This window comes from Amblyomma mixtum, chromosome 5, assembly GCF_055824585.1.
Source record: "Amblyomma mixtum isolate Tamu chromosome 5, ASM5582458v1, whole genome shotgun sequence".
NCBI classification, from domain to species: Eukaryota; Metazoa; Arthropoda; class Arachnida; order Ixodida; family Ixodidae; genus Amblyomma; species Amblyomma mixtum.
This window is the reverse complement of record NC_143016.1, coordinates 141,425,927-141,451,587: the sequence shown is the minus strand read 5'-3', so window position 1 is coordinate 141,451,587 and position 25,661 is coordinate 141,425,927. Positions and strand designations below refer to the sequence as shown.

At 50.4% G+C, this 25,661-nt stretch overlaps 1 pseudogene across 1 annotated transcript; it reads left to right on the top strand.

Moving 5' to 3' along the window:
* The first annotated feature begins 736 nt into the window (after positions 1 to 736).
* On the top strand, positions 737 to 16,972 carry LOC149343918 (uncharacterized; annotated as a pseudogene). Its single transcript, XR_016283159.1, has 4 exons — positions 737 to 784; positions 1,647 to 1,738; positions 12,272 to 12,521; positions 14,135 to 16,972. The product of XR_016283159.1 is annotated as an uncharacterized LOC149343918 (transcript).
* The last annotated feature ends 8,689 nt before the right edge of the window (positions 16,973 to 25,661 follow it).

The window sequence follows — 25,661 nt, the reverse complement described above, 5'->3', positions numbered from 1 at the left end:
GCAGCCCTTACACGGATCTTTTTTTTTTATATTTTCTTCGGGAAAACGGGGTGCGGCCCATACACGAGTGCGTTTACGCGGTGTGTTCAATTTTGAGAGTCGAAAAATTTCCGGAAATTTTACCCCGCGTAATAGGCGCACCCCGAACTTTGAGCCGAATTTTCTGGAAAAAAGTGCCCCTATTATGCGAGTAAATACGGTAAAAGCTACTTCTTACTATTCAAATAAGACTAAATCGTTTTTTTTTATTTTTTAACATGCTTACTGAAGAGTGATACCATCAGGCGGCTTTGTGTCAGGCTGTTTTCGCATAAACCAAAGTAATGTGTCACTCAGGGAATTTAACAAATGCACTCAGGGAAAACCTGGAAAACTCAGGGAATTTGGAAACGTCAACTTGGTAGGCACCCTGCCTGAATGTTCTATGCGAGTATCAGCACGGTACCTTGCCCTCAGCAGACCTAAATAAGCCACTCAGGTGTGCAAAGGATATTTAGCCAACGAAGCTAATTCACACTTTACATGGGACCCGTGACAGTTTGCCTGCGTCTGGCAGTGATTAATGCTCCGATACGTCATCGTTGTCTTGTTCTTGCAGCTGAAGAAAGGAAAGAATTCACTTGAAAAACAAGAAAGCGGTTGCCTGGTATTGAGCGGTGATGTTTACTAGGCTTTTAAGTACATATTGAGGGCACACTTTTTTTCTTAGGCTGGAGCTACATCACAAATAATGGACTGGACCGAAAGAAGACCTGAGAGAACGACAGTGCGGCAAGCGGCAAAGGTATATTTCTGGTTCCTAAGAGACGCGCTTAAATCTAGAACAGATAAGGAAAGAAATATAGAAAATAAAGGAATGAAATTTTTCTAATGGATTTCAGTGTAAAAATTCTCTAATTTTCTCTATTGACAATAATTACTTTTTTTTTAAATTCGCCGCTATGAGAATTTAAGGTTAGATTATGATTTAAATATGTTTATTATACAGTACTTACCCAGCTGAGAGGAGACATCCATATACAAAATTCACCGCTTGAAATTTAAACATGGTTCGCTACCGTTCTGTATTTCTAGACTGCGGCTGAATTACCGCGACTATATTTGATTAAGCCACTCAGCAGCACTTTAGAGCAACATGTTGCAGTGTGCCATCGCTAGGAGAGGACATGAAGCAATGGGTGCAGACGTGACAGGCGATACTAACGAGCGTGAAGTTCATTTAGAAGCATGCGCTTCCGAGAGCAGTCCCGTTGCCGTGCGGGCACTTCTTCGTCAATGCAACATTTGTTTATTTCATCCACAGCTACGGATAGTTCTTTATCTTTTTCATCAAAAATATACTCTGATCCATTCTTCTTTTGCTGTAGTGCGCTATTTTATCACATCTTACTTAGGATTTCTGTTACAGTATTCCATCCTTGTGTGTTTGTGTACATAGAATGCCAGGTATTTTGAGTTTTATTAATATTTTATAACTATCCGTTTTGTGTTCTTGATGTTCTGTTCTTGATCTCTTGGTGTTCCGATTGTTCAGTTGGATACTGCCATCCATAACCTCCAAAAGGGTCTTTAGATGTATCTCGAATAAATAAAAGGAAAGTAAACAATGAATTTCTGAACATGTATTTTTTTGTACTTCTCAACAGATGCAGCTCTCGCATCTATGCAGACATGAAGACAGTTCGTGCTTTCCTGCTGTGTGCAGCAATCGTGTCCGCCCAGGAACGCGCGAGATTTGGTGAGCAGGTCGGCCAAAATATATTGTAACGAATCTTTAGCAGTGTTCCTTTCACACTAAAGCCGTTTCTTTGTTTACATTGTAGTGCACACGACGCGGTGGCTCAGCAGTTATGGTGCTCGGCTGCTGACCCGAAAGACGCGGGTTCGATCCCGGCCGCGGCGGCTAGAATTTCTTTGGAGGAGAAGTTCTAGAGGCCCGTGTACTGTGCGATGTCAGTGCACGTTAAAGAACCCCAGGTGGTCGAAATTTCCGGAGCCCTTCACTAAGGCATCTCTCGTAGCCTTAGTCGCTTTGGGACGTTAAACCCCATAAACCATAAACCATAAACCATTGTAGTTCACACAAAGAAAAAAGAGCTCTGCAAAAAAGTGGGCGTTAATTTGGTTGTAACTGACGAAAACTTTTGAGCGACACATGGAGGGTTGACGACAATTGTCTAAAATTTATTGACATGTATACAACTTTTGAAGTACCCCGCAGTGGAGTAAAGGTTATCTGTGTAATTTTCAGACAAACTTTTATTGCTCTATGCAGAAAGCCTATGGACACTCGAATACGTTACGTTTTCATTACTAAGCTTCCTTGATTGCATACTGCTCCTGAGAATGTATGATTATCGTCATCGGTGAAACCTGGTAAAAGAACTCAAACACACTGACGCTGAAGGGGCTTATCATAACAGTTTCTCTTCATTGTCAACAGCCACTTTACGTGTATTGTAAAGTTTGAATTTCCACAAGCTTACCGCCAGAAAACCAATAGGGTTACCGGTCTCGCGAATGCGCACAATGGAGTGGTCACGTCCTCCATTTTTCACGTGCGTGCTCGGTAGCGGAGCGTGTAACATGTTCGGGAATAATATACCGCTACCAGCCCTAATAGCGTCTTTGTGTTCGTTTCGAGAACTAGTGTTCTGAACGCGGCGTGGAAGCGTGGTCTCAACGGTCCTCGCAGGTGTGAACGAACATTGACATTGAGCATTCATTCATTCATTCATTCATTCATTCATTCATTCATTCATTCATTCATTCATTCATTTATTTCTACTTTTGCCATACAAATTACCAAAACACTGACTGAACCCATAGCCAGAGGCTAGTGTGGGGTTCAGAATTGTTTTGCCTTTTGTCTCTTTGGGATGGACAATATTCGTTGGCCGTTTTTCTGGTTAATCTAGTACAGTCTGTGTTAAGTCGATACCAAAAGTGTTGTCAATAATGAGTAAATAGGAGCACTTTGGCGCCAACAGAACCGGTTATTAAAAGTTACACAGACTCAAGCGCTCTACCATGGCAACTTGGGGTCAGGATTTTTGTTTGTGGAGCTGTGAAATGCGATTTGTGTGGCGCACTTTTTCTTGCAACTTACGTAGGCCTTAATAGCCTTATATTACTAACATCACTTACCTTCTGATCTGAACTTTGCTTTATATTTCTGGTATTGGAGCTCTCGCCACACCTGATTAACAGAAAAACAGTATCTTTCCACACACGTGCGTAGTGCGAAACACTATGGTCAGCTGACTATTTCGCCCAACAACATCGTCACATTTGCGGAGGCTGCCAGAGATACGTTTATGACTTCCTCTTTATGCGTCAATGAAAAATGTGTGGGTGGGAGGGGCTGTCGAGGCCAATCAGGCTTCCTTCTACGCAATGTAAAACCAAACTAAGGTATATTTCATGCATCGCCTACCTTGGAGTCTCCTCTTTATATCACAACACATGCCACGGAATGAAAGTGTGCAGGGAGAATTTTTATCCAATTTTTTTTTACTTTGGACCTTCAAATAGTCGGTTGCAAAAATATGCTACTTGATACCAAAAGTGGAAGTTGGAAAAGAGCCATGTAGTTCTGAGGTGGCCACTTCAGTTGCCTTCAGAAATCCAGCTGTTCGGGTCGGTGCTGCAGTTAGTCGTTGATAATGTGTACAAGACAAAGTGACAGTGCAAAATGTCTAATATCAAACACTGGAGCGTAAATGCGTGAGCACACTGCGGTGTAAATGCGTGAAGCAGGCTTCCGTGCAGGGCATTCACAAGAATCCATTTTGGGCTCACTACATGCACATGCGTGTGAGCACTCAGCCAGGCGTAATACATAGTATTTAATAAGACGTTCTGCGCTGCTTGGCTAGACCACATGAGGAGCCATCTAACCTACGCATGAGTTCGCTTTTAACGGCTCACGGATAGGTGTGCAATAGAAGGTCATTGAAGTCTAGATCTAAATATTGCAACGTATCATTGTAGTGTCCATTCATTCGCGCAAGGCCGCAGGAAAGGGGTGTTATCATTTTTGTTCGTGACGCGAGAAGCGACCGGACTAATCTCGATTGATCACAGACATGAAGAGCTGCATCTAGGTGTTTCCAGATTACTGTAGATGATCTTGACCTGTTATCTGGAAGTTTCTTTGCCGTCTTTAAATTGAGCGATGCCGCGAGCGGCGGGCATTCGTAGTTCGACGACCGACGAGCACGTTTGTTGCTTACGCCGCCGCCGAGTGATTTAGTTTTTTTGCGGGCGCAAGTCAGCCCAAATAAAGAGCTTCGTTTCCAAGACTGGTTGGTGTCTTCCTGACCGCTGTACTGTCGTCACTACAACGTGACATCTGGTGGACGTGCGGGGTAGTCTTCTATGTTCCGGACACCCCCTACAAGTCGTGACGACAGCCCTCTGAGTCATTCACCGCAAGACCTGACTCCAGTCCACCGCACAAGCCGACGCCTGCTAGGGGACGCACCTGAGTTCGGGATTCTGCCGGACCCTACCCGGAAGCGATAACCAGTAGCAACGTCCACCATGAGCTTGCCCCAGACGACGACTCCAATCATTCTTCACCAGCCCCGGGTACCAACAACATTCGACGCTTCGCCTGGCGCCGACCCCGACGAATGGGTGGAGCAGTTCGACCGTGTGGCTGTCTTCAACGACTGGGATGATGCTACGAAACTGAGGTACGTCTTCTTCGCCTTGGAGGGACTAGCAAGAATCTGAATTGAGAATGAGGAAGCTAGCCTCACGAACTGGGAAACCTTCAAAGAGCAGCTTCTGAACATCTTCACGAACGTCGTACGAAAGGAGAGAGCCCAGCAGCTGCTACAGTCTCGCATACAACATCCAAACGAGACCGTTGCAATGTACACTGAGGAGATGAAGCGTCCCTTCCGGCGCGCCGACGCAGACACGAAAGAAGAAGAAAAAGTAAAGCTTCTTATGCGAGGAGTCAAAGAGCAACTCTTTGCGGGCCTCGTACGGAACCCACCCAAAACCGTCGCGGAATTCGTCGAAGAGGCATCCACCATGGAAAAAACTCTTGATGCCAGAGCCCGCCAGTATGACCGCCAGCAGCGCTTTTTGTCAGCAAGCTGCATGGACACCGCTAACAATGATAACCTGCGGGAGGTTATACGTGAAATTGTGCGAGAAGAGCGCCGACGATTGCTGCCAACAGGAATGCGTCCGCAGCTTTTATCGCTCACAGACGTCATCCGGGATGAGGTTCAACAGTCCTTGGGTGTGACGCCGACAACCGCGCAGCCTCTGCAGCCCACAGCCGACTTACGCCGCAGCTGTGCGCCGTTCTGAACCTCGACGACGGGACCCCCGGGTACCAAGCCGATATCGCCCTCAGCCAGCTGCGTTGGACCGCCGCCCTCTCGCCCCAACCCGACCGTCCTACGAGCGTCGCACACAGCCGAGGAAATGCGACGAGTGGAGAACTCCCGACCAACGCCGCCCACTATGCTTCCACTGTGGCGAAGCCGGTCACGTCCTCCGGCACTGCCCATACAGAAGACTAGGCATCCGAGGGTTCTATTACGACGCCCCACGACCCCGACCCGGCCAGCGACCGGCCGAAATCGAAGAGTTTTTCATCGGGAAGAATGCTCATCGCCGAGCCGCCTATCACATTCTCCGTCGCCATCGTCCCCGCGCTTTGTATCTCCTAGCCGAAGTTACGCCGTGCGTGGGCGCTCCCCCAGCCCCCGAAGGTTAAACTGAATAAAGCAGCCTCTGGAGGTGAGGTTGCTTCTGAGAGCAATGACAAAGATCCTCCATCGACGAGTAATCAAGATCATGCCTCAACTACGACGACAACACCGACGACGACGACGACGACGCGGCCAGACTTGAAGCTTTTACCGCTGCCCAGTGAAGTAACGTCGGAGTACGCCCACCGCAGCCTCACTTCTCGACGAAGCCGAGATCGGACACTGAAGACAACGTACAATACGAGAACGCGAACAAGTGATCATGAAGTTGCGGTGGACGGTCACGCGGTTACTGCCTTGGTCGACACGGGAGCTGACTACCCAGTCATGAGCGGGCCACTCGCTGTCCGACTCAGGAAAGTGACAACAACTTGGGATGGCCCGCTGATCCGCACCGCAAGTGGTAACCTTATTACGCCGTCAGGACGCTGCACCGCGAGAGTTACAGTAAATGGGCGAACCTATGCTACAACCTTCCTGTTCCTACAGAAATGCTCGCGAGACGTGATTTTGGGAATCGACTTCCTGAATGAACATCGGGCGATCATCGACCTTCGATCCAAGTCGATCAAGCTTTCCACGGACAAAGCCATACCTGCCGCGACGACAGCGGCTCATCCCATTTCCTTAAACGTCCTCGACGAAGCATTGAGCGTGCCGCCCCGATCAAGTGTCGTCGCCTGCATAGGTACTGGAGACATCGAAACTGCCGAAGGCGTCGTCGAGGGGAACACCCAGTTACTCTTTGATCGAGGACTGGGCGTCGCAAGGGGAGTCGCCTAAATCCGAAATGGCCAATCCCAGGTGTTGCTAACCAACTTCACCGAAGAATACCGCCATCTAAACAAAGGTACGACGAGTTTCCTCTGGCAGACATCAGAGACGTATTTGCCCTACCCGACCAACCAGCAGAACCATCTGACCAAGGCCATCAACCCACGTTCGACATCAACCCGGCATTACCCCGGAGCAGACAAGACCAAATACGCAGTCTTCTTCAAAGGACCAGCGATTGCTTCTTATCAGCATCGAATGTGCGGCGAATCCGGCTTGCCAAGCACCGCATTGTCACAGGCGAACACGCCCGACCACTGCGGCAGAGCCTCTACAGCGTATCGCCGATAGAACGCCAAGCTATCCGCAAGCAAGTAGAGGAAATGCTACGTGACGACGTCATCCAGCCATCAAGGAGCCCCTGGGCAGCACCAGTTGTCCTAGTGAAAAAGAAAGACGGCACCCTTCGCTTCTGCGTCGATTACCGCCGCCTGAACAGCATTACGAAGAAGGATGTCTTTCCATCTCCCCCGCATCGACGACACACTGGATCGGCTATGCAACGCTAAGTACTTCCCATCGATGGACCTGAAGAGCGGCTACTGGCAAATTGAAGTCGACGACAGATATCGCGAGAAGACTGCGTTCATCACGCCAGACGGACTCTTCGAGTTCAAGGTGATGCCATTCGGCCTCTGCTCTGCCCCAGCGACGTTCCAGCGAGTAATGGATACGGTGCTCGCAGGCTTGAAATGGCAGATTTGCCTAGTCTACTTAGATGACGTTGTTGTCTTTTCCTCAAGCTTTGAAGACCACCTCAGAAGGCTTCGGATAGTGCTGGAAGCTATCAAGTCTTCAGGACTGAAACTCAAAACAAAAGAAGTGCCACTTCGCCTACGAGGAGCTGCTGTTCCTTGGTCACGTCGTATGCAATGATGGAGTTCGCCCAGACCCCCAGAAGACAGCTGCGATCGCAGAGTTTCCACAGCCTAATGACAAGAAAGCTATACGCAGATTCCTTGGATTGTGCGCTTATTACCAGCGATTCGTCAAGAACTTTTCGCGCATCGCTGAACCTTTGACCCAACTTACCAAGGCTGACGTGCCTTTTAATTGGGAAAGACCGCAAGAGGAAGCTTTCAACGAGCTGAAGCGCCACTTACAGTCCCCTCCTGTGCTCGGGCACTTTGATGAAAATGCCTAAACCGAAGTTCACACCGATGCAAGCAGTGTGGGCTTAGGAGCGGTCCTCGTTCAGAAAAATGGCAGACAGGAGAGGTATCGCGTACGCTAGCCGTTCACTGTCGAAAGCCGAAGCCAACTATTCGACCATCGAGAAAGAATGTCTCGCTATTATTTGGGCCACGTCGAAATTTCGCCCCTACCTGTACTAACGACCATTCAACGTTGTCAGCGATCACCATACTCTGTGCTGGCTAGCCAATTTGAAAGATCCCTCCGGCCGCCTTGCTCGTTGGAGCCTGCGCCTTCATGAATTCGACATAACTGTAGTGTGCAAATCTGGCCGCAAGCATTCCGATGCAGACTGCCGATCGCGAGCCCCCGTAGACGCAGCACCGGAAGAGGGAGACGACGACGCTCTCCTAGGACCGGTTAACGCCAGCAGTTTCGCGCAGCAGCAGCGCTCGGATCCTGAGTTGCAAAGCCTGGTTGATTATTTGAAAGGCAAGGCCGCATCGCCTCCCCGGGGTTTCAAGTGCCAACTGTTGTCCTTCGTCCTTCACAACAATGTCCTCCTGAAGAAGAACTTCGCGCCCAACAGGACAGTGCATCTTCTTGTCGTGCCCAAAAACCTCAGGCAAGAAATCATGCAGGCGTGTCATGATGAGCCGACTGCAGGGCATCTCGGGATTACCTCGCACATTGCACCGCATCCAGGAGTACTATTGGCCGAGGGTAGCTACCGACGTTTCCCATTACGTGAAAACGTGCCGTGAGTGTCAGCGACGCAAAACGCCTCCGACTAGACCAGCCGGACTCCTGAACCCCATACCACCGCCAACTAAGCCCTTTCAGCAAATGGGAATGGACCTCCTGGGCCCCTTTCCCACTTTATCATCAGGTAACAAGTGGATCGTCATGGCGACCGACTACATGACCCCCTACGCCGAAGCAAAAGCGTTGCCTAGTGGTACCGCAACAGAAGTTGCAAAATTTTTTGTCGAACAAATTCTCCTGCGACACGGCGCCCCCGAAGTGCTCATCACAGACAGAGTAACGGCGTTCACAGCGGAGCTGACACAAGCCTTCTTACACTACAGTCAGACAAGCCATCGGACGACAACTGCCTATCATCCCCAAACCAACGGACTCACAGAGCGTCTGAGCAAAACCATCGCAGACATGCTCTCCATGTACATCGACGCCGAACACAAGACTTCGGACACCATTCTGCCCTTTGTGATCTTCGCCTATAATACTGCCGTCCAGGAGAAAACCAGGTTTACCCCATTCTAGCTTGTATACGGCAGGAAGCCCGCGACAACACTCGACGCAATGCTCCCGCACGTTTCAGACGAAGACAACCTCGACGTCGCCGCCTACCTTCATCGCGCCGAGGAAGCGCGAAGACTTGCGCGTCTTCGCATAAAAGACCATTAGCACACTGACGCCCGACGCTACAATCTGCGCCGACGAGACACGCATTACAAGCCAGGTGATCGTGTTTGGATATGGACACCAATTCGCCGCCGTGGATTGAGTGGAAAGTTGCTGCGACGCTACTTTGGCCCGTATATTGTTCTCCACCGCATCGGTGGCCTGGACTATGAAGTCATCCCCGACGGCACGACAGCATCTTAGCGACGACGCACACGCCCGAAAGTCGTACATGTCGTACGCCTTAAACCCTATTATGAACGCTAAGGGACTCAAAGTTTGCATTCTCCGTGTTTATTTTAATTTTAAAGCATCGAGACGATGCTTCTTTGGCAGGGGGGTAATGCCACGTATCATTGTAGTGTCCATTCATTCGCGCAAGGCCGCTGGAAGGGGGTGTTATCATTTTTGTTCGTGACGCGAGAAGCGACCGGACTAATCTCGATTGATCACAGCCATGAAGAGCTGCATCTGGGTGTTTCCAGATTATTGTACATGATATTGATCTGTTATCTGGAAGTTTCCTTGCCGGCTTTAAATTGAGCGATGCCGCGAGCGGCGGGCATTCGTAGCTCGACGACCGACGAGAACGTTTGTTGCTTACGCGACCGCCGAATGATTCAGTTCTTTTGAGGGCGCAAGTCAGCCCAAATAAAGAGCTTCGTTTCCAAGACTAGTTGGTGCCTTCCTGACCGCTGGACTGCCGTCACTACAACGTGACAATATGATTCAAATATCAAATCAAGAAAGAAGAGAAAGTGCAAACACCATACAGTCAAGTAATTTAAGCCTCACATTTTTTTATTGGTGATGCATTGGATAATAGAATCCCCTGCTTCATTGCTAAAGAAAATAATTAAAGTGTGAATGATTTTCTGATCCATCATGTGATGATAACGTGCGGTAGCCAGCGCTATATCATTGGAGCAGCCTCATGAAATAGATTTTGTTGGCAGGCTTAGGTTTTTCAACTAAACTCTTTTTTAAGGCCCGCCTCACATGAGTACGGTTGTTCGGTTGTGCGGAGACTGCAGTTTAAAAATGCACCTGAGCATAAGGACACACTTAGGACATGCAAATATGAGGGCGCAGTCGTGTCTTTCATTGGAACTAAACGAAAGGCTGGGGGCATCTGACGCGGTCGAAAACCCTCAGCTACTTCCAGGCTGGTGCCACAATGATATCTCTGTAGCATGCTACTTCAGTCAATGTGCAGCGGCTGTACCCCATACATGTTTAAAAAGAGGGGCAAGTCGTTGGCAGTTTCGCTAAGGAGTTCTTTATCCCTGCATCTGATATCGAAGAACAAAAAAATTGCCAACTAATTTGCTATTCATTCCGCTGCCAGAAATTTGATGAATTGAGAACACTATTGCAATTAATCTGCTCTTATAGTTCTCATTAAATGCGAAATGAATAAAAACAGAAACAAAATATATTCTCAAATTTCTGTCTATACAGCGATCATCTTTTTTCCCACAATCTTCGGCCAGAAATCGAATGCTAGCTATGAAAATCCACACCATTAGTGCAAAAAAAATCACAAATAAACCTCACAGACGTACCTTAGAGTATGTACCTTAAAGATGCTTTGGAACAACAATGCAAGCAGCATTCGTCTTGTTTTTCACAACTCACAAACGATAACGCATTCAGGAGCAAGGCGCAACATGTTTTCGGAGTCTTCTAGCGACTTGTAATGTTAGGGAGTGAAGCGAAACATTAATCAGAATAAATACAGCGCGTACGCTGAGGATATAGGAATCTGGATCAAGTAATTATCACAGAATGGGATACATGAAAGCGTACTCATACTCTCTGATGTAGCCGAAAATAGTTACCAATTACAAGCCTTGAAATGGCCGCTGATCTGACTCCATGTGAAAGTAGTTCCAATGACGTAAACTACAAATCAAACTGTAGATAACGGGACCCGTATATTCAATAACAATGCGTGAATTACTGGGGGAAAGCTTCAACACACTGCCCAAATCGATATTGTGACGTAGAACTTGATTTACCATGGTGAATAAATCATATAATTGATTAACTGAGTTGTTCTTAAAGTAAAAAATAAGGGCACACGGGTTTACCATGGCAAAGCAACGCACATTGCGCAGGGGCACTAGTTACGGTAGGCACTTAAGGTCCTTGCGAGCATGGAATGCGAACGCATCCTTTGACCTAAAGACATTTATACTCAAGGCATTGACCGTAAAGATCTTAGATTAAACGGCATTTCACCTGAAAGATTCACCCTAAACGGTTTTACCACAAGTTATTTACCACAAAAGCCTGTGACCTAAAGGTCTTGACCACAAACGCCTTTGACCTAAAGGGATTAACCTTTAAGGCATTAAAATTGAAGGCATTCACCCCGGTGTACCCTTCACCAAAGGCTTCGGCCAGGTGAAGGCCTTCAAGGTGAACACACCTACAGCCAGGTAAAGGTGTACACACACAGCTTGCCAGGTGTGCACACTTGGCAGGCTACCCACAACCCGGTGGGCAGGCGGGTCGCCTACCAAAGAGCAGGCTTCAGGAAAGTTCGAAGTACGTATGCCCCATTTCGAAAAAAAAAAAACGCCGTGTAGTGCAACCGCACTAAATTCTGGCAGGACGACTATGCTTTGCAATCGCTACACGCGAGCAGCCTTACTGTGTCGAGTACCTGCCTATGGCGCTGATAAATGGACTCGAAACAATTACAAGGAGAACTGCAGAAGCCACCCTGTGCATACCCGAAATGGCAAGGAAGTGGCCTGTTCAGGCACACTCCTCAGCATCGTGTAGTAGAGGCCTTAATTTCAGTCCACTAAACTAACCAGTTCCAACGCCTACGAATACCTAAGAAAGGAAGCAAGCTTTTTGCATAACTAGGCAAGAAGCTGCACTTCTAGCACAGTAACACTAACCTTTCGTAGAAAATATAAGTAATAACAAAATAATTTCATACCATTACGACGAAAAAAATGCATTAAAAAAGGCGTAGAGAAGTCCACAGAACTAGGAATTCTTTTTGACGTAACTCCTTTTTGCTGCGTTGAACTTAAATTTGTGCACTTTCCTCCGCTACTGCCATTATGTTGCGTTTGCTATTGACTCGTCTAAATTTGGCGCGCCCTACTTCATGTCTCTAGGCACTTGCACCTTTCCTCGCATCGATCTGGAGGCGGCCGTGGATGACCTGCTCAAGCGGTTGCCCGAATCCTACAACTTAGCGGATGCGGAGCCCAGAGATTTCTTCCCAGGTCTTAGAGTAGGCAACACCACCTTAGACTTCCCGTCCAAGATGCAGCTGCAAGGTGCCCTGCGACTTTACTGCCGCCGGGACAAGGCGATGCTTGAGATCAGCACACACGGAATAACGCGCTTCAGAGCGCTATGGAGGTGAGCGCACGTGCCAGACACCCCTTACCTCTGTCGAAGTGACAAGCGATGCGCAATCTTCTCTGATATCTTATAGGCTGTAAGCAAATCTTATCTATGGCTGCCCATTCAGCCTTTCGCGTTGCAGTTCATTGAAAACAGGGTTAGTAAATAAAAATCAATGGCGATTACACATTTGCGGTAATGAGCATGATAAGTTTAGGTAGCACAAACTTGTGATCCTGGTGTCTCAGATGGGCGTGTTTGAGCCATGCGCTGCTTTGCCTGCTGCACTGAGTGTTCGGTTACATCATGTTTCCCCTAGTAACAGTCCATTCCGCATGGGGCCATCTTGTTGCGAACTGTGCCCCACCTGATTACAACGAATTTAGGACGTGGCATGGGCTTTAAGATCTGGGTTGTTCCGGGACAGTGGTTGCTGTTGCACTCTTACATCGACGCGCACGCGTCGGCGCCAACGCGTTCCATTTCTGCTCGCCGCTGTAAAAGTTCTCAGTCCGGCACGCCGTCTACCGGTGCGATTCCTCTCCGCTCTCTCGGGGCTACGATCAGAGGGGCGCGGAAGCGCGCGCCGGCTGCGGGCATAAACACTGAAAGGGTGTACTTCCCTCTCCCTTCATTGCATTCGCTACAGCGCGAATGTTACTAAAGGCAATACTAATGAAGCCGTGCTACTACTTTACGGCGTCGGCGTTGACTACTTACGCCTCTAAATCTGCATTATCAAAAACCAGGACATACAAAAAAGAACGCTGGGCCTCAATAAGTAAGAAAACATCTACTGTCCAATATTTTACAATCACCGCACCGGTTTGAAACAGGAAGCGATGCAACAGAAGTTGTTACAGAATACAAACGTTTCGAGCAGGTTGAAATGCTGGCCTGGATTAAGATTGAAACTCCAGGCAAATAAAATTCGGGGAAGCGCATATTGCAGGTACTCTGATGTCATGCAAAGCACCGTACAAGTATCCGTCAAGAAGAAAGTATACAGCAGTTGTATCTTTTTAGCATTGGCCTATGGGGCGGGATGTTGTAGGCGAACAAAAAAGCTTAAAATTACGTTGGCGAGAGCGCAGTGATGTATGCAATGAAAATTATTGTTGCAACCTGAAGAGAAAGGAGGAGATTCAAATGGATCAGGGAACAAACGCGAGTTATTAATATCCGACTATAAATAAGCAAGAACGTAGCAGATAAAGGCATGTAATGCTGAGGTGAGACAACCGATGGGCCTTTAGGGTAACGAAACGAATTCCAAGAGATGACAAGCGTTTCAGGGACCGGCAGAAAGTTCGGTGGGTAGATGAAATTTGGTAGTTTGCGGAAATAAGGTAGCCGCAGCTGGTACATGATAGGGTTAATTTGAGGGAAATTGGAGAGGTGCCTGTTCCGCAAGAGATGTAGTTAGGCTTATGATGTGTATGATGGGGACAACATGCGGTCAGCGTCTCTGATTCTATCAATAAAAATCTGAGTAATACCATGCTGAATAAAAATTCCTCTCGGAAAGTATGGAGATGGCGATAATACTTTTGGTTGACTATTTCTTTTTATCGCTAGTCAAAGTCAAGTATAAGCCAGTGTGGGTCTCTGCTTTCCTTTCCTTCAAGGAACTGCGGCGGGAAATCAGGAACATTGACCACCGTCACCCCCTACGTCACTATGAAGATGCTGTTTGAAGTTAACAGCGCAACGGGCGACCTTGCTCCTGTCGACGAGTGGCTCACCTGGCTGGAGGGCACGTTTTTTTCTGCTGGAAGGAGTGAATAACGCTGTCGATATTGCAGTGTCCGTAGTGATGATGAGGTTCCCACCAGAATTCATCAGGGATTTCTGGGTCAACTCGCTGGCCTTCAACACGCGTAGCATTCTCCAGGAAATCACTTCCTCTTAGATGGCGTGCCAGGGTGAAGCGACAAGGCTGTTCTCATGAGCGCCTCCTATCAAGCTTTGCAATGCGACAAAATACACCATTAGAAAAGTGGCCAAATACAGCCATGCGAAACTTTTTCTGCGGCTTTTTTTTTACCCTCATTGCTGTTCTATAGTTCCGGGAGCGGTTTGTGCACATAGTACTGGAACTTATACCGGGAAGCTTGTTACATCTATGTCTGTAAAGATGAGCGTTGTGGCCTTCATATATTATTATAACTTAAAATATAATTCCAACCTTTCATTTCCGCTTCCGCTTTTCCCCTGACATTTTCCAGGTAGATCTCAGAGTGATATGTGAATAGAATGTGTCGAGTGTGGTTATACGATTTAGTAAACTTCAGCCCATGCACACCTTTAACAATGGGCCCTAATTTGGTGTCAGGGGTAATTAGGAGCACCATAGTGTAGTGGGTAAGTTGGTATCTCAATCTGCAATGTCTAAGAATGATCGGACACCTGTGAAACGAAGCAGACACCTCTGACAAAGTAACCTCGACATGTGTCTTCTGGGCAGACATACAAGCCTGATATTTTTCCCACCGCTGGAATTAAAATATGTGCATTTATTTCCTGCTACGATGGCATGAAAGTGTCAGCGCAGTGGTGAGGTATTTAAGTTTGCATTTCTAAATAAAAAAGTCAGTCGTAGTTTGATCGCATGTTTGTCTCTTTCGTTGCAGTGTACTTCGTATCTGCGCTATTCCCCGGTTTCAGTATGAGGCCATGCAACTACCACTATGCTTTTGCATCGACAACTGTGTATGACACCTTCACCCTAATCACTTCGTCGTCAGTGTAGTGCGTGGTTTGCCCCTTTTTTGTTTGTTTGCTTTGCAATGCGCCAGTTTCGTCGGTGATGGTTTGTTCGTAGCTCAATAACGCGGGCGTCAGCCGTGTAAGGCGCTGCGAGGAAGACGGGCAAAAGGGGGCGGAAACATAATTTTCGTCACGCTGCACGTAAGCGAGAGCCAATCATTTACGAATCTGTAGTCGAGGGGCTAGAGAAGGAATTTGCTGGGAATGCTGGCTGCAAACGCGCTGCACGGTAGTATCCCGTAGGTATCAGGGTCAGAATGTACTCTCAGGAATGAATGAAACGCGAGCAAGAGAACTGAAGTGTAGCACAAAAACACGAACATAGCTCATAGAGAGGAATTATTAGCGAAGTCTATTAACAATTTAAAACAATTTAAAATTAACATTTTTTTCACGCGTTTTAAGTACCCACTGCTAGCATTGAACTTCCTAGTTCATGAGCTTCCTTCTTTGCTCTTCGTGATTAAATTGGCTTGTTCACGCGTCACTTGTTGGTGATTGTACCGGCCAGCTACATGGATAAAGCCAAAATAGAAGGGTTCGTCGGCGATTATTGGTTTTGTAGGAAAATGTGCACATTGAGTGATTCAACGAACAAAGCTGTGACATGGCGATTGTAAAGCACATGTTTTCTGCTTGTGCCAACATGAAGAGAACATCAAGGGACTTTGATTATTTGTGCTGGCCAATGAAACTGTCTACATGATATATCAATACAGTGATCTGTATGACCTGTTTATTTAGTAATATGACGCTCATTGACTGAAATCTGAGGGAAATGATCAGAAGTCCGTGAACTGAAACACTGTATTGTCATTGAGTCTTTAAGCTTCAAAAGACCCCATAAGTTGGTGTTTGCCGCGAAAGACTCGGGAACAGTTGTTGCGATGTTCCCGAGCGGGTTGCACCTTTTGCCCCTGAGAAGGTGGCCATGGAACAATACTTTGAGGGGTAATAAGAGGGGTAATAACCTGTTGCTACTATAGAGTTCCCCGCACTCGAAGGTTGTTAAAAGAGTGCCAAGTTTCAGGAGTGCACTTACTAAATCCTCTCAACATCAAACCGAACGCAGTTTTAGTAACCCGATGGACACGCTAACTGCTTGTGGCTATCCACTTCGTGTGATTTGATCTGTGGCTGGTGTTATGTTTAAAAAATAGAAATGCTCCCGGAGTCCTGAATTTCAAACGAAAAAGCCAGTAGCAGCCATTCCCTATATCCACAAGATCTCACATAATTTGAAAAGTGTTGAAAAAAGAGTAGGAGTGGATGTTGTCTTCTCGGCCCCATTAAGATGTCAAGCTTGTCCATGCGTGTCGAGAATCGAGAGGAAACTATCCTGATTGCCCAAAAAATTATGAATGCAAATTTGTGAAGTGTCAAAAAATGTTGTGTATTCTATTCCTCTCAATTTTAACAGGTTTTATACTGGCCTGACCGGACAATACTTACATGATAGGCTCAGGCAGCATCGTAACACTATCGATAACAAACAGTCTCGTAACCTCGGAATGCATTGCCGTGAGTGCGATTGCTCCCCAGAGTTCAGATATTGCCGAGTTGTTGCTAGGAGCAAAAATCAGCTGTGTCGGGAAATTATCGAGGCCTGGAATATCAATAATTGCGGTGATTCCTGTATAAGTGCTCCATCGATATCTCCATCACAAAGCTAATTTCGCTTCCTGAGTCGCACATCCTAGTTTGTGTTGTTTCGCAGGAATCCGGGCGGATGAATGTGCTCTTTTCGGTGTTTTCTATTTTGGCGCCTAAATGTATTGATACGGACAGCGTGCGAAATAAATTTCAGTTGTTAGTTAAGCGCTGTGTTGTCCGTTTCATCCTTTCCTCTGCTCTCTTCTTAGGCCTTGGACCTTGCGCTGTTTGAATTATATCATGCATAACCACTCGCCGATCAGTTCGTGCCTTCAATTATATAATAAAACTCCCGCACACTCTTTTAAAATACTGGTATCAATGTTATCGAATAACAACTCTGACTTCATCTTCATGGTGTCTGCAATGACAGCAGGGCTAAATGTAAGACTGCCTGAAGTGCGCATGCAAGCGCTCGATCTCTGGAATGAGGTCAACATGGGAAATTGTGAGAGAGCAGCCAATAAATGCTGTCATCTAAAGCGGAAAGCTAAATACATGTTTCGAAAATGTTCGCGCTGCGAAGATCACACAAAACACATCAAATCATTGTCTGTGAAAATTCCATTTCTCACTGCAAAGTTTGCCGGCACACCTCTTCTTTCACGAGCGTTCGCTATAGCTTCGACGTAGACACTACGCGGCCGTTTTCAAAGATTGCAAAGGGAATAAATCTATAATACAACCTAATAAAATTTGCGTTTTTACCAGCAGTTTTTACCGGTGATTAAGTTTTAGAATAAAGCGCATGAGCTTGCTAGCAACGCCTATAACTCGGGCAGAATTTTTTGACGTACTAACAAAATCCGGTATAATCGCTGTTTCCATAACTGGTGTGGGCAATTCCTCTGCGCGGGGACGCACAGGCAGTCACTCGAGGCAGGACTTTGTACAAACGGTTTATTCTCACATCAGGGGGGGCGGTCGTCGTCCTGGCAGCTGGGTCAGGTGGTCCTTTTGGCAGGGCTGGTCCAAGAGCGAGAGAGCGCGAGCCTTCCCGGTCTCGCCTTATAAAGGCTTTCTCCCAGCCTCGCTCCCCCCGCCCCCCCACTCGGGAAGAAGGGGTCCGAGGCTACCCGCGGTGAGCGGCGCGAGATTTGACTTGCCCGCGAGCAGACCCTACATCTCCCCCCCCCCTCAAACGTCCGTCCCGGGGTTCGCCAGTAGGCGGTCGATGACCTCCGGGTCCGGGTCCATAGAGTCGTCGCAGGGGGGAGGGGTGCTCGCCGGGGGGCCGCTCACCGCTAGCTGGATGGGCTCCTCACGAGCCGCCTGGGGGAGCGAGGCGCCTGGCTCCGCTGGGGGCCCTGCCGGCAGCGCCCTCCAAAGCTCCTCGGCCGCCGTGGACAGCAGGTCTGGGCGGCTGGACTGGAGGATGCGGAGGGCCGCCTCCTCCGGGCTGCCCCTCTGCAGTGGCGCAGCGTGGGAAGGCGCTGAAGCTGCCAAGCGCTTTTCCGCCGCCTCCCTGCGCGCTCTATGCAGCGCACCCGCCTCGTGGCGGGGCCGGTGCACAACAAGTGTGCCGCAGAGGGAACACAGGCCGGCCCGCTCCTCGTCACTAAACACGGCCGGGGGCTCCTGGTCCCTCTCCTCCAGGGTCAGGCCGCGGAAAGGCAGCGCCACTTCCTGGAGGTCACCGCCGCGAAGGGGCTGCGCCTGGTCCCGCCACCTGGACCGCGCGCAGTAAGAGATGGCCGCTCCGTTAGCGACCGTGGTCCAGGTGGCCACGTGCCGCAGGACCCTGGGCCGCTTGGGTTGCGGCTGCTCGGCGGCCGAAGCGCCGGCTGGGTGCTGAGGGGGGCCCTGCGCCTGGTCGTCACTGGCCCTCTTGCGTTGTCCTGCACCACTGGGAGGTTCTCTCCAGTGGTCAGGCGCGCGGTTAGACTGGCGGTGGGGGCCACCGCGGCCGTGGAACCGGCGCCACTCGCGTGGACCCTGCCGCCGGCCGGGTGGCGCGCCTTGATGGCGGCCACCGTTTGACGGTGGTCTGCCATCCCTTCCCGAGCCCCGGGTGTCGGTCCGCTGGAGCTTCCTAGAAGGCATATTGAGAGGGCGAGAGCATTGCGAGTGATAATTGATCGAGAGACACGGGTGCTACCTGGTCCTCAGGTTGTAGCGTCGGTTGCGAACCGCACCGCTACCTGCTCGTCCTCCCGGGGGTGAGATCGCCGCATCGCGCTGATTTTCCACCGCTTCGCAGCCATCGTCCTTGCGAAGGTGGAAAGCCTTCAAATCAGCGACATGCACCGGACCGGCGGTTTCGCCGTTTGTCAACAACCGCAGCTTGTAGGTGAGCGGCGTAGTCCGTGCCGTAACTTCGTACGGCCCAGCCCACTTGTGCGCTAGCGACGCGGTGAAACCGCGCGCTGCGTTACTAAGTGGGTGCGTTCTCTTGAGTACTAAGTCGCCCGTGTTGAAAACGACGTGACGGCGACCTTTGTTGTACTGATCCGCCTGCTCCATGCGCGCGACATCGAGGTTTTCTCGGGCTGCGCGCTGCGCTGCCTCCAGGCGCTCCCGGAGCCTTGCCGCGTACTGCGAAAGCGGAGGGGGCGCAGGCCCCGCCGCGTCGAGTAGGGCATTCTCTAGCGGAAAAGCGATCTCTCTCCCAAAATTCAAGTAAGCGGGTGTAATACCCACTGACCTGTTCACGGTTGTCCTTGTAGCGAACGCCAGTTCGGACAGCCGCGCGTCCCAATCACTGTGCTGCTCGGTCGTCGCGACCAGCGTGCTCTTCAGATTTCGATTCACCCGCTCGGTAATGTTGCTCTGAGCGTGGTAGGGACTCGTTCTCCTGTGGCGGATTTGAAGCGCCCGACAAGTGTCTACAAAGACTTTGCTTGTGAAATACGAACCATTGTCTGTAATCAGGTCGGAAGGGAAACCGAAACGAGTGAAAGTCTCCAACAGTTTTTCCCAAATTCGTTCCGACACAAGCTTCCTAAGGGGGAAAACCTCAACCCACTTGGAATAGTGGTCCGTTATTACCAGGATGAATTGGTTTCCGCGCGCGGACCGAGGGAGGGGTCCCATGATATCGCACGCGACCACTTGCCACGGGTGGTTGCTAACTACCGCCTTCATCATGCCAGCGGGCTTGCCCGCCCGAGGCTTGGCTACCTGGCATACCGGGCAGGTACGGGCGTATCCCAGCACATCCTTTCTCATGCCTGGCCAGGTCGCGACACGGCATAACTTGTCGTAAGTCTTACTGCCGCTGCCATGGCCTGCCAGCGCTGAGTCATGGAAGTACTGTAGGAACCGTTTCCGCAACCTTCTCGGGACCACGACTCGGAAAGGGGATGCTATCGCCTCTTCCTCGTCAAGTTGGGGAATGTAGCGGAGCAGCAAGCCATCATCGCCCAGCAGATACGCGTCGTACTTGCCCTCAGCGTTCCCGGTGCAAGCTGCGCTGCTCGCAAGCTCCTTCAGCACCCGCTGGCAAAGACCGTCTGCTTTCTGGGCCTCGATCAGCTCTTCTCTACTGACCGCTACTCCCCAAGACAGATTTCTTTCTGCCTCGCTCCTAGGCAGGCGAGCGGTCGCCGCCACGAGCTGCTGTGTTTCCCTTCCGTCACAGCACCGTGCGGGACCTTTGTCCGCCTCCTCCTTCGCCAAACCGGGCGCGACACTCCCGTCCGCCCTCTCCTCCTCTCCAACAGCGGTGACGCCGCTTTTTACAAAGCTGGGCTGCGCTTCTGAAGCGCTTCCATCATTCCACGGTGCGCGCGATAAAGCATCGGCCGCCTTGTTCAAGCTGCCCCGGCGGTACTCGATGGCGTACGCGTAACGTTGTAACGTCAGCGCCCATCTCGCGAGTCTGCCTGCGGGGTTCTTGAGCCTCTTTAACCAAGACAATGCCTGATGATCTGTCTGCACGGTGAAGATCGCTCCGTCTAGGCACATGTCGAACTTCGACAATGCGAACATGATCGCCAGGCATTCTTTTTCGGTCACGGAGTAATTCCGCTCCGCCGATGTGAGCGTGCGACTAGCGAACGCGACAGGGCGCAGTTTGCCCTCGTGTTCCTGTAACAAAACAGCTCCAATACCGTCGTCACTAGCGTCTGTCTGCAAGACAAACTGCTTGTTCAGGTCGGGGAGGCGCAGACTAGCGGTATTCGCTATCGCGCGAGCCAAGGCAACAAATGCGTCACTCTGTTCCTTGCCCCAGACCCACTTCGAGCCTTTACGCAACAGCAGGTTCAGCGGCCTTGCAAGCTCCGAACAGCGCGGAATGAATTGCCTGTAGAACGCAACCATCCCCAAAAACCTCTGCAAGCTTTTCACATCCATGGGGCAGGGGTAGTTCAGAATTGCCTGCAGTTTGTCATCATTCGGTCTCAGTGTGCCATCATCCACGACAAAGCCCAAGAGGTTCACTCTCTTCGATGCCAACTGAACTTTCTTTGGATTAATGGTTAGACCGGCACGTCTCATTCTATCGAGAACGGAATTCAGGTGAATGAGGTGCTCCTCGAACGACTGTGAGAATATCACAACGTCGTCGAGGTACGCCATGGCGTAGTTGAACCTTGCATCGCCCAGCACGATGTCCATCAGTCGCATGAACGTGCTCGGGGCGTTACACAAACCAAACGGGAGTAGAGTAAATTCGAAGAGCCCGTGGTGGCAGGTGAATGCGGTTTTCTCAATGTCACCTTCGGCCACATCAATCTGCAGGTACCCTCTGCTTCCATCTAGGACTGTGAAGAACCTCGCGTTCCCTAACGCGTACATCACAGCCTCGATCGACTGAAAAGGGTACGCAACGGTAGGCGTCAGTGAGTTGAGCTTACGATAATCAACACACAGCCTGACCGATCCATCTTTCTTCGGTGCTAGAACCACTGGTGACGCCCAGGGACTTTTTGAGGGTCTCACCGCACCGGTGTCAATCATCTCGTCAAGGGCACAGTCGAGAAGCTGCCTCTTATGCGCACTTAACGGCCTCGGGTTACACCTGAAAGGGCGCGTATCACCCGTCTGAATCTCGTGCTGAAGCAGGTCGGTTCTGCCCGGTTTCTCCGTGAAGCAATCCGAAAACGGGAGTAAAGTTTCCGCGAGCCTTCGGCGCTGACTACTGGGTCCTGAGAAAGACGCAATAATCGCTTCTAACGGGCCACTGTCTCTCAGCATCTCGAGGGAGCTCCCCTGCCTTTCTGTCGCACAGGTGTGGACACCCACCTTTTGTGCAGGACAGCCGGGCAAGGATGCGCTTTCGAAGGGAATGAGGGGGGCGAGCTGGCTGTAACGATAGCCATTCTCCCCCATGTCGAGCACAATGCCTTCGCTCGAGAGAAAATCCCTTCCCAGAATTACTGGTATCGACAAGCCAGGCAGATAGACGAAGCGATGTCTCCGCTTTCTGCCGTCAAAGCGCATCGTAAGACGCACTGCTCCCTTTGCCTTTGCCGCCCCAGCTGCTAAGCTTAACGGGGTTTCGGCCGGTCTGACACGGATGTTACCTATCCGGCAGGCCTTGTACACCTCGTCACCGACCAGTGACAGCGTTGAGCCCGTGTCTACGAGTGCAGAGTAGCATCGACCCGCTAACTGCACTAGCATAAATGGGCTTAAGCGCGGAACGACTCCCTGAGCTCTACAGGCGAGCGGGACAAAGGCCTCCCCGTCGCCGGCGCGGGAATTCTTTTCCTGACTAGCGCCTTGACAACCATGAAATTCTCCCGCTGACGGTGAAAGGTCGGTGCCACCAGACATCACCGCCAGCGCCTGGCGTTTCCCTGCATACGCCTTGCTTGGCATTCGCGTGCCACGTGGCCGGGCTGGTTGCAATTCCAGCAAAGCCGGTCGTTCACCCGCCGCGTGGACGGAGGACCCCTCGTTCCACGAAGCGGTTGGGGACGGCTCTCCCCTTTCTCCGCGCATTCCTGACACTCGCTCGGCGCGTGGCCTGTGAGGCCGGCACGACGCCGCTGCTCGAAAGCGTACGGGTCCAGCGCGCGAGGAACAACAGGGGGTTCCGCCTGCCTTTCCACGGCCATTACCTCGGCGCGCCGAGCCCTCATCGCGTATTCTCGGCCTCCATCCCATGCGCATCCCGGTTCTAGCGATTCGGCCGGCCTGGGGGGCGGCTGGTAGCGCAGTTCGGCTAGTAAATCCGCCTGCACGGTCTTGGCCTCCTGCGCTAGGGCCTCGAGGTTTGTAAAACTGCGGCCCCGTAGATACGGCTTGAAGCGTGGATGGCACTGCCTGATCACACGCGCAACCTGATCTCGGTCGGTTGCCGTCGGATCTGCCCTCTTGTACAGCTCCTGCATTGCGCGTACGTACTCGAGGAGGCTTTCCTCTGGGTGTTGGGTGCGCAACGCGAGCTCCTCCAGCATCCGGCGCTCATAATCAGGCGGCAAGAACTGGGCGCGGAAACGGTCTTTGAAGTCCGCCATCGACTGGAAAGTCCGCTGGCAGCGCCTCCATCGCTCCGCGCTCTCGACGAGTGCTACAGGCAGGACCTGCCCTAGCATCACGTCATCTGGGGCGCCCAGAGCCGTCTGGTAGTCGTCGAATTGTAGTAAAAACTCGTTGACTGATTTCGCGTCCGTGTACCTGGAAAAGGAGGGGACCTCCATATTTATCCGCGGGCGCGATGTTGTCGCCGATGCTACCGATGCTGCGGCCTGGCTGGCGCCAGCCACCGCACCGAGCTGACGGGCTAATGCGGCAAACATCTCAGTCACCTGCCCCATTACGGCCGCCGCGTCGGCCGTCTCACTACCGGCTGCCCCGCCATCCAAAGCCGTGGCTGAAACATCCTTTCTGGGAGGCATAGTTCGCGCTAACTGTCCGGCCGCACCGGCTAACTGCTCATGGCAACAAGAACATTCATATACACAACAATCTATCTGCAAACACACGGAAATACACAACAGAAAACGCCCGAAAACTGCATAAATAACACAAAACCCCTAACAAATTTACAACACTACACAAGTCGCTACCCCGCGAACATTCCGCCTGACCCGCTCCTTAACCCTATCGGCCCGGCGTGGCCCTGAACAAAGAGGGCCTGCCACGAGTCTGGCTGCACGTCCCAAAATCGGCAGAGAAATCGTCCACAAGGTGTTAATTAAAGCCCCACGTTGGGCGCCATTATTTGTGGGCAATTCCTCTGCGCGGGGAAGCACAGGCAGTCACTCGAGGCAGGACTTTGTACAAACGGTTTATTCTCACATCAGGGGGGCCGGTCGTCGTCGTGGCAGCTGGGTCAGGTGGTCCTTCTGGCAGGGCTGGTCCAAGAGCGAGAGAGCGCCAGCCTTCCCGGTCTCGCCTTATAAAGGCTTTCTCCCAGCCTCGCTCCCCCCGCCCGCCCACTCTGGAAGAAGGGGTCCGAGGCTACCCGCGGTGAGCGGCGCGAGATTTGACTTGCCCGCGAGCAGACCCTACACTGTCAAGCTCGTCATGTAACAGTGATGGTATATATTTGCCAAAAGCGTCATCTTAAAACTACCCTGCACATATAACTAAGCAATGCAGACATGAACCGTAGTGTACTATATATCAGAGCCTAAATTGCTCATATCAACACAAATATTTTCACACCGTGTTCAACTGTCAAAACGATATCTAAATTTTTGACGGAACAGCGCAAAACACCGGGACAAGAGGCAAGCGCTGACTTACTTTGTAACTTAGAGTTGTAAGTCAGCGCTTGTCTCTTGTCCCGGTGTTTTGCGCTGTTCCGTCAAAAATGAATAACCAACATGCCCAAGCTGCTGTCCTGGCGATATCTAAAACCTAGCTAACGGCCGTTCCCGAGCTTAGTCGTTACTTACAATTATGCTATCGCGTAGTGGTGACGGCAGTCTCGCAGTCAACAAGACAGCAAAAAGAGCTTATAAAAGAAACTTATCACTCTGCGCACCTGGACTCGCAAATAATGCATAACTCGCCGGTGGCGATAGCAACAAGGTTGCTCGGCAGTCGTCAAACGGAGTGGCTGCAGTTCTTGGACGCGCTCAGTTTAAAGCTAGCTGGGATCCTTCGAGATACGGAAGTAAAAAACAATCACAAAAAATGCAGAACCAGTCGCGCGTGGCCACCAGCAATCGGAGAAGTCTCCTCGAATCTCGCATCAGAAATAAAATTATAAAGCCGCCGGCACTCTGCTTCATCAGCTTATGTTTTATTTTTATAATTATTTTTCATTTTGCTTTTGTCATTTAAAAGCATCGACAGCATGCCATAAAAAAGGTGGACAAAAAAACGAAATACACACCGATAATGCAAAGGAAGCCTTCATTATCACGCGACCCTCTGCGGAGCCTGAGTGGCTACGCCGCTCGACTGCTGGCCCGAAAGACGCGGGTTCAATCCCGGCCGCGGCGGCTGAATTTCGATGGGGGAAAATTCTAGAGGCCCATGTAATGTGCAATGTCAGTGCACGTTAAAGAACCCCCGGTGGTCGAAATTTCAGGAGCCCTTCACTACGCCGTCTCTCATAGCCTGAGTCGCTTTGGGACGTTAAACCGGAAGAAATCAAATCATTAGCGCGCATAACCCGAATTTCGATGTGCGACATGGACAAAGTAGAGATTGCTTGTTGCGCATGCGTAGGGTTGGTGATGGAAGGAAGATGTGTTTCAATAAACAGTTGCAAGTCCGCGCTCGTCCTGTCTACTTCTTCCCTGTGTATCGTCCTTTGCGTGGTTTTCGTTCTTAGTTCATGGAGAACTCTGTACGGGCGGAAGTAGCGGCCTCGAATTTTTGTCACTC